The sequence below is a fragment of the Sturnus vulgaris genome, chromosome 13 (assembly GCF_052056855.1).
Source record: "Sturnus vulgaris isolate bStuVul1 chromosome 13, bStuVul1.hap1, whole genome shotgun sequence".
NCBI lineage: Eukaryota > Metazoa > Chordata > Aves > Passeriformes > Sturnidae > Sturnus > Sturnus vulgaris.
Window position 1 is genome coordinate 991281 of NC_142255.1, and position 15478 is coordinate 1006758.

Consider the following 15478-nt stretch of genomic DNA (forward strand, 5'->3'; position numbering starts at 1 on the left):
GTGTGACATTAAAGGGTCGGCAGGGACTACGTCAGGTCTCAAAACCATCACGGGTGCATGTGGGAGAATAGTCCACTCCTGCTGCCGTGAGGTCCAGAGAGGGTTAAATGGAGCTGACAGGAGGTGGGTTGAGATGTCCTTCAGGTAGCCAGGGACTATTGCGGCTGCAAAAACTTGGTGTGAGTCTGGAGAAGAACTGGATATGCTCGTGAAGAGGCTGCTCTGAGTGTTCTTGATAGAACTGTAGGGACCCACAAAGATCAGCAAAGTCCAGCTCCTCACCTTGCACAGGACAATCCTAGCAATCACACCCAGAGCACTCAGATGCCCAAACTGACTTGGGGAGGCCCAGAAATACACTGGAGGTGGAAAAATGGATAGTATTCTTACTCTAGTCCCTTCCCAAATGCATGTGCATGGTGCTGTTCCAAACTGGAGGTCAAGCTAGCTGTGCCCTGTTCTTTAGTTCACCTCTTTGGTTCTTGGAGGACATGACATGAGGTGTTTCACCTCTGAATTGGATTATCAAATCCAATTCCTGGTGCTGCACAGACACCCCAGCAATCCCACCCTCTGCCTGAGAGTGTTGTCCAAAAGCTCTTTGAACTTTGGCAGCCTTGGGGCTGTGACTGTTTCCTGGGGAGCCTGTTTAGTGCCTGACCACCCTCTGGGGGAAGAACCTTTTCCTAATATCCAGCCTAACCATCCCCTGACACATAGCTTCAGGTTCATATATTTAAAGGTTTATGCTGAAGCTGTCTGGCAGAGTTGAGGTGTCCTGAAGGGGCTTTACCACACACCGGAAATGGTCTGCAGAGACCTTTTATTTTTCCATATGGATGTGGAATGCTTTGATTGAGAGTCTGCTCATGTGAACCCCCACTGATCCAGGACTGATAGGTTGCTTTTCAGGTAAGTCACTTGTTTCTGGAGAATTACGCCTCCTATTTCCAGAGAATTGCATATCCTGGGCACTACTAAGCTGTGGTTCTCCTTGTCTGAGCTTAACGCAAGTTATTGTGTTGGCTCTTGAGGTTCCATCATCTAATGCTGGTGGGAGCTGTTGTACCTTTTCTGCTGTGCTTGATGGTGTGAACACTTTGGAGTAGGGCAGTGTCAATTAGGTTGGAATTTGAATATTGTTCTCCTGCTTTAATTTGGGAAGAGTACAAATACCTCGAGCCGAAAGATGAGAAGCTTTTTCAAAGTGTTACTCAAGAGTTTTGTGCTGTTAACTGGTAATAAAATAATAATGAGCTGAAGTACAAAAGATCCAAAAACTGTCTCTGTACCAGCTTCCTGAGAGAACCACGGAGAAGTGGATTTGTAGAGTCACCTTCCCTGTTATGGCAGAAGTCATGTCCTCCTCGGGGAATCAAAAAGTGGCTGTGCTGTACCCTCACCTTGGAAGCACTATGCCACAGAAGTCACACCTCCTGATTCAGGCTGGCAAGTATTTCCCTGGCCCCTGGAGTACATGAAGGACCTGGTTGTGTACTCTAGGTACCAAATACTAGCTTTTCACGTGGTGCCTTCAAGGACATTAGTTTTTACTCTGAAACTGAAACAAACTTCTCATCTGCTTCTTGTTTTGAAAAGTAATGTGGAAAACTACTTAAGGCTTAAAGCTTCTGGTGGAGCCATTTTCTCTCACACTGACAGCTCAAAGAGTTTTTGGGGGTCTTTGTGGTTTCTCCAGCTGGTGTGGTGGTGTTTCTGTGATCCTGTGATATTCAGAGAATGATTTAGGTTGAATGGGCCCTCAAAGCTCATCTTGTTCTGACCCCTACTGTGGGCAGGGACACCTTCCACTAGACCAGAGCCCTGTCCAACCTGGTCTTGAATACTTCCAGGGATGGAAAGTCCACAATCTCTCTGTTCTAATGCCTCACCTGGAAGAAGTAAAGAACTTCTTCCTAAAATGACCTTTGAGGGCTGACCAACATGCTGCTTGTTGGCCATGTACTGCGAAGAGGCGGCTTTGCTGTGGTTCTGTTGACTGAAGCAGAGGGGCTTGTCCTGAGTACAGATGTGTAGGACCTGTGCCCAGCTCCCTGAATGTTTCACGTCCTCCTGCCTTTGGCACTCTGGAAAATAAGTAATTCTTCTTACTGAAGTGCCTGGTATGAAGCAGAGCATCCTCATGGAAGGAGACTGCATGACTCCTGCATGGTTGTAAAACATCAAGGCCTGTTCAGCTCCAGGTGTGTGTCTCCGGGCCTAAGGCCTTTCTGGATCCATCCATGCCAGGAAATGGGCTCAGTATCTGAAGGTGCTAATTAACTGCAAAAAGAGTTAATTATTTGTCAAGAGCTAGAAAGGGTCCCATTTGCAAGTCATAGTTTTAGACTTCCTCTTTTGTTGTCATTTTTCATGCTTCCCTTCACCCAGGGAAGCGGTCCCTGGATTCTCAGGCTTTAGGCATCAAGGCTGGATGGAAAGGGAGAGGCTGGAGCTTGTTACCATGATAAACTGGTGCTCTAACCGGGCTGTCCTCATATTCTCACTTGCCAGCCATTGCTTTCTGCTACTGCCAGAGGTGTCTTTCTGCTCCATGCCATGCTTGTAGCTAAACGAGGTTCCTGGCTTCCTGGCCACATTTAACATGGGCAGGGTTTCTTGGTGTATGGCCAGGGAAAGGATGGAGAACAAGCTCTGCATTTTGAACCTTGAGTTCTCTCAAGATGCTGGAGTCACATCTCTGTGAATGTGGGAGTCATGTTTGCTGGGCTTCAGGTCTAAAGCTCTGTAAAAAAAATCTTGAATGAGGTGGGGATGGGTTTTGTCACTTGGTCTTGCCAGTAGGAAGTGGCAGAGTCTGACCAGCGTGGGTATTTTCCCATGTTATGCTTTGATCCATCCTCTGTAACGTGCTGGTTGTCTTGTTCTTTGAGCAGAACATGAATAATGTGTAACTCCTGGTTCAAACGTGAACCTTAGGATGGCACGAGATGAGTTATTTACCTCTATTCCTACAGTGAATCATTGTACTGTGGAGTGTATTATAAATAGTCTTCTGTTTGGCTTCCTTGTTTGGAGTCACCACCAAACATTGGGATTGGTGTAAGGAAACTGAGTTTCTGGCCAGTGAACCCATCTGGAATTTTTATGCACAGGTTTTGGTTTTCTTTCTAAGTTTAAGTAGGGCATGTTCCAAGTGGCAAGAAAGCAGACCTAAAAGGGTGTTCAGCATTTAAATATGTGGACTATCATGTTAACGGTATGCTCCTTTTTTTGGCCAGGAGTGAATGACAAGTCACTAAATAAAGATGCAATCCCTGTTTTCCTGTGAATAGGTGCTTGTGTTTTTCTATTTCTTTTAGGTCTTGGTTTGGTACAAGTTTGGCTGGTTCTTTCTTGCTGCAGCCTCTGACCTGGTCAATTACTTGGAATTACTTTAGTATCAAGTAGAACAAAAGTTGGCCTTAAATGCTTCACAGTAAATTTTATATTGAGGGCTACATTCAGCTCCCTAATGCCTTTTCATTTGAGGGGAGTGAGTGTCACTGCTTGTACACTGGAGTAGTGGTGTGTGTTCCTCACGCTGGTGGTTGGCTTCATTCCGAAGCTGGTGCTGGATAATTACAGAGGAGGATTAATTAATAATAGCTGTTAGGAGCTCGTGGGGATTTTCAAAGTCCACCACAGCCCCACTGAGCAATCCTTCAAGCTTCTCAAGGACAGAAACCATGAACAACGTCAGAAGAGCGTGGATGTGACTTGGACTGGACTGTCCACAAGTTCCTGAAAGGACAAGGCAGAGGTGGACACCAAATTCCCACAGGCTTCAGTCAAAGTGGTGTAACTCAGCAGCACAGCCATAGCGGCTTTGGTCTTGTCTTCATGTCTTGTACTTCATGTTGGAGAGAGCAAAAACGCCCTCTGGTTTAAGATAGTATGGACCTTTACTGTTACCTTGCTGTAACGGTTGGAAAAATAAGGATAAAGTGCCAACTTAGTTTGGAATACCCATTTGGGAGCTGGTTGCTTGTAGCCTCTGTAAGGGAGTCTCCTGTGGTTTTTCAGTAGAATCTTCTTTAGATGACAGTCAGAGCTTCTCAGAACTTAAAATTGCTTTTTAAAATTTTCACTTTTGTTAAAACTATCCATGTGTTTTCTTCCAAAGGACATTACATGCCCAAGTTTTGAGTGCAGAACTGAACAGGCTGTCTCTGGTTGCTCTCGCAGAGTTACCTAGAAATGGTTTCATTTCGGTTTGACTTCCACACCTGTCTTACAGTGTACTCCCCCTCAGAAATTGGTGTTTGGACCTTGTGCTCTGGAGGGTATTTTTTTAAGGAAGAAAGTCACAAACAAATAAAAAAAACTTGTTCTGACTAAAGTGCCTGGGGCATGGTAGGAAATGGAGCCAGACCAGGCATACTGCATCAAGGGAGTTCAGGTTTGGGAACCTGTTTCCCAAGGTGGGGAAACAGAGTTTACCAAAAACGAAACCTCCAATTACTGAAGAGAAAGAAATACCTATTTTTAAGAAAGCACTGTCTTCTGAGCTTAAGTTCACATTATTTATTGCATAGAAAGCTGTGAGTTTGCCCTGACATAGGGTAAGGAGAATGATTTTCCTATGAGTAGGGTTTGGCTCTGTTTAACCCCCTGTACTTGGAAGCTGCCATATCTAGCTGAAACCAAACAATGCCTTTTTTTTTTTTTTTTTTTTTAGCAGAATACAGTAGGATTGGAAGTCACTGGTGTGAAGTGTTGCACGGAGACTTCCTAAAATATGCTTTTTTCCTTACCAGGTTCAGTATAGATATGAGTGCCTGGCTGCTCTGCTGCTCCCATGCCCCAGCACTCGCTGCCCTAAGAAGTGAGTCACACATCGTGTGGTGAGTGTCATATGCCTTTGATATTCTGGAGTGTCTTAGCTTGAAGCTCAAATATTCCTTCCTAAAAAACCCAAACTCACCTGCATTTGATGCGAGTCACCTCCGTTATGGGAACAGGGAGAGCTGAAGCTGTTCAACCTGGAAAAGGGAAGGTTACATGGACACCTCAGAGCACCTTCCAGGATCTGAAGGAGCTACAGGGAAGCTGGAGAGGGACTGTTCATCCAGAGCTGTAGTGACAGGACAAGGGAAAATTACTTCAAACTGAAATAGAGGAAATTTAGGTTAAATGCAACTAAGAAATTGTTCCCTGTGAGGGTGGTAAGACACTGGCACAGGTTACCCAGAGCAGCTGTGGCTGCCCAATCCCTGGAAGTGTCCAAGGCCAGGATAGGGCTTGGAGCAGCTTGGTCTAGTGGAAGGTGTCCCTGCTCATGGCAGCGGGTGGAACAAGCTGATATTTAAGGTCCCATCCAAACCAAACTATTCTAGGATTCTTTGATCCTCTATATAAGGCAAGACACTAAAAATCTAGTAGCTTATCTGGACTATCAATGAAATATGTGTTGAGCCTATGGAAGGATGCTTAGAGACCCAAATATAAGTTGTTCAATTCTTATTCCTTGTTTCCGTTTTGATGGTTTTTTTCCTCTCAGTTTTGTTAGCATTTTTCATCTGAAGTAACTTATCTGGGAACTTACATCCCTGATTTCCTTTCCTTGGCATTATTTTTAGAAAGACACTTGTAGAGCTGAGAAGTAGGTAGCTGCAGTGTTGTTTGTCAGTGACAAACAAGGAAATTGGACAGGATTAAAGGCAGGGAGAGTCCAGAGTCTTTTGTGGTGAACTGAAAGCAGAGTTCTTGTGTTCTGTGTCTGTGTGCTTGTGATACAAATAAAATAAGGGCCAGGTTACCTATTCTGTAACAGCTCACCTATGGAATGAGCAGAAAACTCAGAATTGAAGTCGTCAGGAAATTTTCCTCTCCAGAAATCAAATGGAATAGTATTTGCAGGTGAGAGTGTTGGACTCATTCCAGTGGAGGTAGATTCCTTGATTTCATGAAAATTGTCCCTGCTAGGCACAAGGGATCTTTGGGGAGTACATAAAGGCTGAAACTGGCTCTAGAGTTCCCTTTCTGGACTTCTGAAAAAGGATTTATGTAGTGATAAACTTTTTTTTTTTCTTTGTGGACGAAGTGATCCTGATTAAGTCATTGGGATGTTTTGTTTAGGGCCATAATTGTGCAGCATCCTTTGGGAATGTTGTTTCTATTTTTGGCCAAAGTGATATGACAAAACAAATTCTTTTAAAATTGTAATTTCCATTTCCAATTTTCTATGTAGAAAGTTTAATGAGCTCTTGCCTTTTGGTTATTTCAGCTGGGGGTGGAGGGGACACAGTGCATGGGCCACAGTATCATCCTCTCAGCAGTTTCCAGCCTGGAGGAGAAATCTGGTTCCAATTTTGCTTTATATTGTATCTCAAATTATTTTTGCAGCTTCATTCTCTAAAACTAATTTGTCTATTTTTGGTGACAGTAGTAGGAGTATCATTAGTTGTTGAAAAGTGTTTAGTTTGAGCAGTTCAGGCTGGTGCAGTACAGTGCTTTAATATCTTCTATGAGTCCATCAGAGGCTGTGCCATCTGCCTGGACCTTCTTTCACATTATTTTTTTTCTCAAAGAGAAGCTCCTGAGGTCTAAAGCTTTGCTGTTGTGATGTTGTGGAGGGTTTCTTTTGGAACTGAAGTCACTGGCTTGTTTGTCTATATCCTGCCTGTAAGATGTCTGAGATCTTGGGAAATCTTTTTGACTCAGATATACTTATTTCCCAAGGTTTGCATTTGTAGCATGCTTTTTCACTTGGGTGAAGCTTGTTTCCTGTTCCTGCCTCCTTTTATCTTTGTGTATTTTAACTTAATATTTAAAGAGGTACTGGTTTTCCCATTCTATGATTCCACAGGTGCTACTGTGAGCCAGCACTCTGCCTTGTGCCATTACTTGTCCTCACCTTCATGTTCTCTGCCTCAGGATCCCCAAGGTGCACTGTCCTGACTTCTTCCCAGCTCCAATGAAACCGGTGCCAGATACTTCCCTCCCACATTTGTGCTGCAGAACCAGACATTATCCATGTGAGTGAGGAGCTGGCTCTTGGCACTGCCATAGTGACCTCAGTGTGCTCAGTCAGCCACATCCAGCTTGGGGAATTTGACCTTAAGTGCAAAGTTTTTTCCCTGGATGGCATAAATGAACAAGAGCAACAGCATCTGCAGTCTCAAGCTGATGTCCAAAACCAGGGAGATAGCTGTGAGGGCTGTAGGTGCCTCCTCTGTACCCTGCTTGCATCCTGAGAGCAGCCCTGGTAATGTGGGGAAGCCTCAATTTTTTTTTGTACACGGAGCTTTCTAGTTGTATTAGTCATCCATCAGGCTTCTGGATTATTTAAGTGCTTAAGCATTCCTCAAAAAACAGCAATATCTATTTGTAGAAAGGTACATCATGTGAAGTGCAATTTCAATGTATTGGAGCTGCCTGCTGGAGATGTTCTTGGGAATTTTGTCCCTCCAGTTTTGGGACTTTAAGGAGCCGGAGAGCCCCCATCAAAGATCTGAAATCTTAAAGGCTTCTGACTGGCCTTGTTTGACGTATATGGCGATACATTAGAGCTCTCAACTTCTCCCACGAAATCACTCCTCCTGTTCAGCCCAATGCAGCCTCAGCTGGTCGAGGAAAAGGTGATCTGTAGCATTAAGGGAAAATATTCTTCTATTAAGCATTGGAAAACTGACTCAAATAGTGAAAGAGCAAAACCCTCTTCTCTAACTCTTGAACTTGTTCTGTTTTGAACTAAGTCTGAAAGTGCCTAAAGCTGAAATGGTCCATTTTTAAGCTGTAATTCATCTGTCTGTGCTGTTTGCAGAAAATCCTTAGGACAGTTCCTAGCTAGAAAGTTAATTCCAATATAGCATGATTATATCCTCAAACTTAGAGAACTCAAATCTTCATGGGTTTTGTAATGCATGTAATGTGAGTTGATTTCATTGTATTCTAACCCAGAAATTAGATGTGAAGTTTCATGTAAGGTTTTGAGATTCACAGACTGGCAAAACACTTGTCCTTGCTTATGCAGTCTGGCTTTTATGTAACTGGTAGTCGGTTTCCTCTAGCAACAGCCGCCAGATGTTTTGCTGAACAAGACTTAATTCTTTAAAATTGACCTGTGAGAAATGTGTGAAGGCGAATGGGGAGGCGGAACAATTGTATGCCAGTGTGATTTCCATTTCCTTGCTAAAATCCCACTGCAAGCCTTGCAGTTTGATTGCAGTTTGGATCCTGATTTTTGTGGTATACTATGAAGCCTTGTCCGTGGTTTTTAGTGTTTCCATAAATGTGATATTGGGAGTGGGGGGATGGGATCAAGCTATCTTACAACAGTGTTACTTGGGCAATTAGCACTGTATGGATTAATTCTATTTGGTGGATATGCTGCCGTGGGAATCTTGCTGTCTACAGGTCTTCTGTGATCAGCCTTGTGCTTTGCTAGACTATTTCCTGTTTCTCTATTTCCTATTTCCATGGGAAACCAACTCCTACCTCGGTTTTCCAGCTGGGGGAAGAGAGTGACCCGGTGGGGGTGAGTGGTCCTGGTGGTCACTGCAAGAAGTTCCCAGCAGCTCTTGTCTCTGAAACACCCCCGTTCTGGGGGTTTGTCCTGTCCCTCGAGGACCACTTTGTGTGGGAGAACAATCCCTTTTGCACAGGGATTTGTTTGTTGAGAGTGAATTATCTGCAACTTGGATTTTTGGGTCTGTTGTTTTCTTGTCCAGGTCTGCAGAGAGCACATAAATCAAGCCAGAGCTCTGCCATTCCCCTTCCCCACAAGGATGTCTTGCTCCCATTGTGCTGCTTCTTGTGCAGTTTGGACATGGAGCTATGCACTGGACAGGTGATCTTCAAGAGGAAATTTACTGGTCTGTAACTGGGGGTACTGGTGAGAGCTCTGTACCTGAGAAGTACAGCTATTAGCTCTGTAGGTTTTGGAGACCACAGTGTTTGCTGGTTTAGGCTAAAGATGCTTCTGCTTGAAATATGACTTCTCCAGTGCTGGAAATGCTTCAGGACACAGTGTGGATGCTCCAGTCTTCAAAATTAGGGGTTTTGGTACATGTTGGACTTTGTTTTGGTGACTTTCAAGAAGTTCTAGGTATCTGCCACAAAATTTTGGTGCCACTTAAGCCAGAGGTAACTTGAAAGTCCTTTTCTTGTAGTAAGATGTGTGACTGGTACTTGAAGTAGCATTCCCTTGTGCTGCTTCTTTCAGTTTTGAAATTCAGCGTTTCCTGTCCGGTTTTCTCTTGATGGGATGGTGGGGAGAGGCTGTGCTACATCCCAGTGTTCCAAAAACCTGTGAGAGTGGAAGATGTGGCTGTAGTTTGAGGGAAAACTGTTGCTGCTTAACACAACCAGTATGTTAAACATAACACAAATGAGAGCCTTTATGTTCTGGCATTGTTATACAGAGCTACTGAAAATTACCAAAGGACAGGGGAAACAATTCCTTAAATTCCTGTGTTTATTGTGGGGTGTTAGAAGAATCATAAATGTCTAATTGTCTCCAAATTCCTTCTTTGTCCAATTAATGCAGCAACAGTGTCTGACAACCTACTTCTACCGAGAAGGATGGTGTCATCTGCCTGTGCCTTTCCTTGTGCTTCTGAGGCTTCTTTTAACCTCTCAGTAGGATGGTGAGGCCCTGGCACAGGTTGCCCAGAGAAGCTGTGGCTGCCCCATCTCTGTGCTTAAGGCCAGGTTGGACAGGGCTTGGAGCAACCTGGGATAGTGGAAGGTGTCCCTGCCCATGGCAAGGAACTGGGTGAGCTTTAAGGTTTCTTCCAGCCCAGTCCAGTCTGGGATTCAGCTGGCAGCCAGCCCTGCAGTTCTGGTGTTGACTCACTGAGAGGTAAAACAAGTGCCAGAGCTGGTGAAAATGATAGACTTGAGGGTGTTTAATGGACGGAGGACCAGGAAGGTGCCTTTTGGAGTAGCTGCATGTTAACTGGGGTACACATCTGATGTCTGTGTACCAGGCATGCCTTTTTGGTAACCTGGGGACTGTTCAGCTCTTCAGTCAAAATTATCTCATCCCAGAATTACAGAATCATTTAGGTTGGAAAAGGCCTTTAAGATCAAGTCCAGCTTTTGACCAATTGACCTTTTGAACTAGGACAGAACACTAAGTCCTGCCATTAATCATTTCTTGAACACCTCCAGCAATGGTGACTCCACCACCTTCCTGAGCAGCTCGTTCCAATGCTTCATAACTCCTCCTGAGAAGAAATTCTTCCTGATGTCTAACTTGAACCTCCCCTCACACAGATTGAGGCCATGTCCTCTCATCCTGTTGTTCCCTCAGCCCCAACAAGACACCTAAAGCCTGGCTTTGCCTCCTACTCTATCCTTCCTCATTGTAACCGTGCCAGTGTGGGGCTCTCACTGCTTGTGAAGCTGCCCTCTCCCTCCCAGCAGTGTGGGAGGTGTGACCTTGACCCATGGATGCCAATGCTGGAAGGCTTTAGTGGGGTGGAGTTGCCTTGTCTTTGCCTAATTCCAGCTTTTAGCCTGTTTCAGCCTGGCTGCTGAGCTACTAATGCTCTGCTCATGGTCTCTTACATCCCTGGAATAGGCTGGAGGAGCCTGGGCTGCTCTGTGCTGTAGAAGCAGTATTTCAGGCCGGTGGGATGCTGTGGGGCCATTTGGGGATTCACCTGAAGGCAGCTGCTGGGAAGTGCTTGTGGGTTGGATAGAAGGTAATAAACTAGGATAAACTGATTTTTATCTGGAAAGGTTTCCTTGCAGCTCACTTCCTTTGGATCATGAGTCTAGAGATGTAAACACTTAAGCTCCAAATATTTATAATTGAAACAATTTTTCTCATCACCTCAGCCCCCCTTTCTGTGCTTCAGCACTTGCAGGTGCTTGAGTGTGAAACTCTTTCCTGTGTGTCTGAAGGACTAAGATCAAATCTATAAGGGACCTTTCATAGTGAGTGGCATCCCTGCCCATGGCAGAGGGTTGGAACGAGATGAGTTTTAAGGGCCCTTACCACCCAAACCATTCCATGATTCCACGAGGATGTGGATTGCTGTGCATATGGAGCTTTGACTCACACCCAAACTCTGTGGTTGTGCTCTTGTAAATAGAGCCGAGAAGGCTGGTTTTGAGCTGTGCTGGAGGCTTGGTCTCTTGCTTTCCTGGGAAAAAGCCCCACTACCAGGAAAACTGAAGTTGGATTGCTGAGTTTTGTACCTGATCACCACCTAGATCAGGTGTGAGCTGCTTTTTGTATATGTATGTGAATTGGGAAAATTGTCGTATGGTACCACTGACCTTTCCTTGGAACAAACAGACCCCACTGCTGGTATGCACCTATTGCAGTAATCCAGAGAATAATCCCTGGGAATGACTATAAAATAATATTAATCCTTTCATTTTCTCAGCATGCAGGTGTGTAAGTGATGTCAGAGGATACCTGGGCATCTTCGCCTGTATCTGATAGTATTTCAGGGGACACTAGAGGAGCTTGGCTCCTCAAAGTGGCATCTCCAGTTTCCTGTCAGATGTCCTTTGGTGTGAGTGGTCCCAGGTTGTGCTGTGCAGCATGTGCACATGTGGCCTGTGGAAGAGGAGAGGTCAGCTGCAGACAGGGACTGTCCAACCTTCTTTCTGGCCAGCTGGCAGGTGATTTCTACAGACAAATACATGGCTGTTGTAATCTTCTCTTCCTCAAGCAGCAGCAGAGGTTTGCAGAGCTGTAAATCACTTCAGAGAGAGCAGGTAATGAAGTCAGGTCCCTTGGGGACATCAGACTGGTACTTTATAGATGTGGCCGAGCAATGATTCATCACAAACAAGGGGTTGATTATATTTAGGTAGGTTGTTCCCTTTTCCATGTGCAGCTTCAGCTTATCCTGAGATGCAGCCTGGGAGGGATGATGGCCAGACCAGCATGGTTGAGAGTTTTTAACATTTCCTGTAGCAGGAGGCAGATGGCCCTCAGTTTCCTTCCCACCTAAGCTTTCTTCTCCAGATGAATGAGAAACAAATCTGGTGAGTTTCTGTGACAAAACAGCATTCTTCCGATTTTTGTTGTCCCGCCTATCAAAGGAAATGTAAAGTGGGTTAAAAAGACCTTTCTGATGCAGATGTCTAAGTTGGCCCTGGTGAAATTGTATCAAGTTTTGCTTTTTCTGGAATGCCATCTTTGGGAACATGGAGCTTCTCCTGTGAACAAGGGTAGTGATTGACCTCAAATGAGATCTGAAGGTCACAGGTTCAAGAAGGGATGAGCTACCTTGCATGGCCTAAGCTGCAGGGTAGTGTTTCATGAGCTGTGGGAACGGGACGCTGCACAGATTCACCTGGAGCAGGGTGAATTCAGTCAGGTGTGGAAAACCAGTCCAGCACTGTTGCATTGATGATATGAGGTTTTGAGATAGTCCTTAGGTTCTTCGCTCCAACATGGAACATCTCTGTGCTCTTCCTGTGCTCCTGGGAACTTGGCTGGCTGGTACTTGTCCATCACACCTGCACTGTAATGGCATCGCTTGCTCACAAATAATCTGAAATGCCCTTGTGCCACCTGCCTGCTTTCATGATCTGACTGAGAAGACAGCCAGGAAAAGCCTGAATTTTCTTCCACATGTAGTGATTCGAAAGGGTGTTTTGTGGCTGAGTACAATGCCTTTTTTGAGTTTCAAGCCACAAAAAATAGTGTTTGAAAAAGTGTCTGAAGTTACTGGGCTGTTGTCTAGAGATGCGATCAAGAAGTGCTGTCTTTTGTTGTTGAAGAACTACCTTGTAGGCAGAAGAATTGCGCTTGTTTTTCCAGCTTTCTCAAGGTCGTGTTGTTGGCATGAGAGGGGGGAACAGGTGCTGTAATGGAGTAGTTACTCTTGGAAATACAGTTTAAGATAGCACCTAAAAATGGGAATCTGTGGTTGAGGGAGGCAGGGTTCCAGCAAAGGATTCTTAGAGCTCAGCCTGTATTTAGATGAAGATTTGGTGGTGGGGGAGGATTTGAGATGGGAGGTTGGACCCTCTCAGAGGGCAAAGAGGCTCGGTAGAAACTGACTTCTCCCATGGTTTGGAGGTAAGTCCTGCATGGGACAACCCCCCATGTCTTGCTTTAGATGATGGTGTTAAAACTAGTAGGGTGGGAAAAGGTGTTGTGCCTCTGCTCAGTGAGGTTACTGCTTGTGAAATAAGTGCTGAAGTTCACTGTGAAGAAATGGCTCAGCTGTGGTTAGTCCAGGACCATGCAGTGCAGGATAAAGGAATGTTATCATCAGGATGTGCTTCCCTCGGCTACAGATCTCTGTGAGTACCTGTGTGGCATCTCTGCTTTGTTTTAAAAGATAAACTTAACTCTGAACTCCAGATGAGTGTGAGAGGTAGAATAAACAGCTTTTTCCTCCAGCTCCAGAGACTTCCTCTCATCATCACTTCTTGTTCAGCGTTTTCTTGTAGGAGACTGGCTTCAGTTTCTCCCATTGCTAATCCAGTGATCCATAAGGTGTTTTCTAATCTCTATGCACCAGATTGTTGCTATGTCACAATTGTGGTTCTTGAGGAGCCTTTAGGCTTCTCTCTGCAGCGCCACTAATTTTTAAGTCATTCTAGGAAGGGAAATACAGTTTCATGGAGCTACACACACTTTCTATATCTTCTGCTGCTGGAATAAGTGAATTCAAGGATGTCTTAGGAAATGCGGTTTCAGTTTTTGGATGATCCAGTATCTAATAAGGCCCAAGTTCTGAAGTGTTTTCTGTGGACAGGGATGAGTGACTCCATTCCCATGTGAATTCCTTTGTGTTATGCTGCTCAGCTTCCTTATTTTCCTCACTGAGGAAATATGTATGGATAGGTCTCCTAGGACTTTATCATAACGGTGGAGAAATTCAGGGTATTTGAATTCTTTGTTAAGTGAGATGGATGCTAGCTTTATGTTGTGGTCAACAGGCTGGTGGGAAGGGATGGCATGCAGAGGGACCTGGAGAGGTGGATCTCATGGAGCTCAAGGCCAAGTGCAGTGTCCTGCCCCTGGGCCAGGGCCATCCCGAGCACAAGCACAACCTGGGTGGAAAAAGGATTGAACACAGGCCTGGCAGCCCCAAAACCCCAGTGCCCTGGGTGATTCCCAGCTTGGGCAGCAGGGGAGGGGCAGATTCTGCTCCTCTGCCCCACTCAGGTGAGACCCCACTTGCAGAGCTGACTGCAGCTCAGGGGTCCCAGCAAAGGAAGGACATGGAACTGCTAGAGCCAGTCAGAGGAGGCCACTGAGATGGTTTGAGGGCGGGAGCCCCTCTGCTTTGGAGCCAGACTGGGAGAGCTGGGAATGTTCATCTGGAGAAGGCTCCAGGGAGACCTTCGAGCCCCTTCCAGTGCCTAAAGGGGCTCCAAGAGCTGGAGAGGGACTTTGGACAAGGACCTAGAAGGACGGGACAAGGGGGAATGGCTTCGCACTGCCAGAGGGCAGGGTTAGATTTGATATTGGGAGGAAATTCTTCTCTCTGAGGATCGGGAGACCCTGGTACAGGTTTCCCAGAGCAGCTGCGGCTGTCCCTGGATCCCTAGAAGTGTCTGAGGTCAGGTTGGATGGGGCTTGAAGCAACCTGGTCTAGTGGGAAGTGTCCCTACCCATGGCAGGGGGTGGAACAAGCTGAGCTTCCAACCCAAACCAGTCTATAAACAGAGGAAATGGTTAGAAACTTCTGAAACGGGAGTGTCAATACGTAAGTCTAATGCCTTGAGAAATGCAGTAAAATCCTTCTTTTTGTTAAGCACAAGCCTTCACTCTTGTCCATACTAAGTGGGTATTTATAGTTTTTGTGGTGTGTGCCTTGTCTTTTCTTCCTAGTGGATTGTTGGACCACAAGTAGGTGGAAGATTTGTTTGTTTTGGCACAATATTCCCTTTACATAGGCATGTCTGGAGTTTAGAGCAACCGAAGCCAGGCCGTGAACTGTGCAAAGTCCTTAACATGAGGGAAAGGAGAGAAGCAGGAAGAGTTGTCATGTAAAATTACCTCTCAGAAACGGAACCTTATTTCCCTGCTGGTTTACAGGCTGCTTCCTTGAGCTGACATTGCTCCATTGGATGCACCATGAGCTTGAGCATTTGTGTCAGCACTGCCTGTTCCTGCCACTTGCCCTCCCTGGATGTGCTGTGGGTTGGTTAGGGCATTGAGTAGCTCCTGTGGTAATGCTCTTCTGGCTCAAGCTGTAATGGATGTAACCAAAACAGCAAGGTGACCTCAGAAAGGGAGCTCAGGTGTTCACTCACTGTTGAAGTGCCTTTGATTGACCTGTCAGATAAGCATCAGGTGGTGACACATTGATGAGATGCACATAAAGGGTTATCAGTGTCAGTGGCAGAAGCTGATATGAGTTGAATCCATTGCCATGACCTTAACATGGCAGCATTTCCAAATATGTGGCTTAATAATGAAAATAAATGTGCTGCTGAAACTGGATATGACTTCGGAGTTATTGCTTGTGACTTAGGAAACCATCGTTTATGGAATGCCCTGAGTTGCAAGGGACCTGCAGGGATCATTAAGTCCAACACCTGG

General features: G+C 45.4%; 1 protein-coding gene across 3 annotated transcripts in view; it reads left to right on the plus strand.

Moving 5' to 3' along the window:
* CSNK1G1 (casein kinase 1 gamma 1) overlaps positions 1-15478 on the plus strand; it is a 106648-nt gene that overhangs the window by 15224 nt on the left and 75946 nt on the right. For 2 of the 3 annotated variants that reach the window (XM_088172292.1, XM_088172294.1), the window contains exon 2: positions 4761-4847. The exons of the other annotated variant lie outside the window; for it this stretch is intronic. The gene's annotated coding sequence lies outside the window, so the exon portion shown is untranslated. The remainder of the gene's footprint in view (positions 1-4760; positions 4848-15478) is intronic. 3 annotated transcript variants of the gene reach the window in all.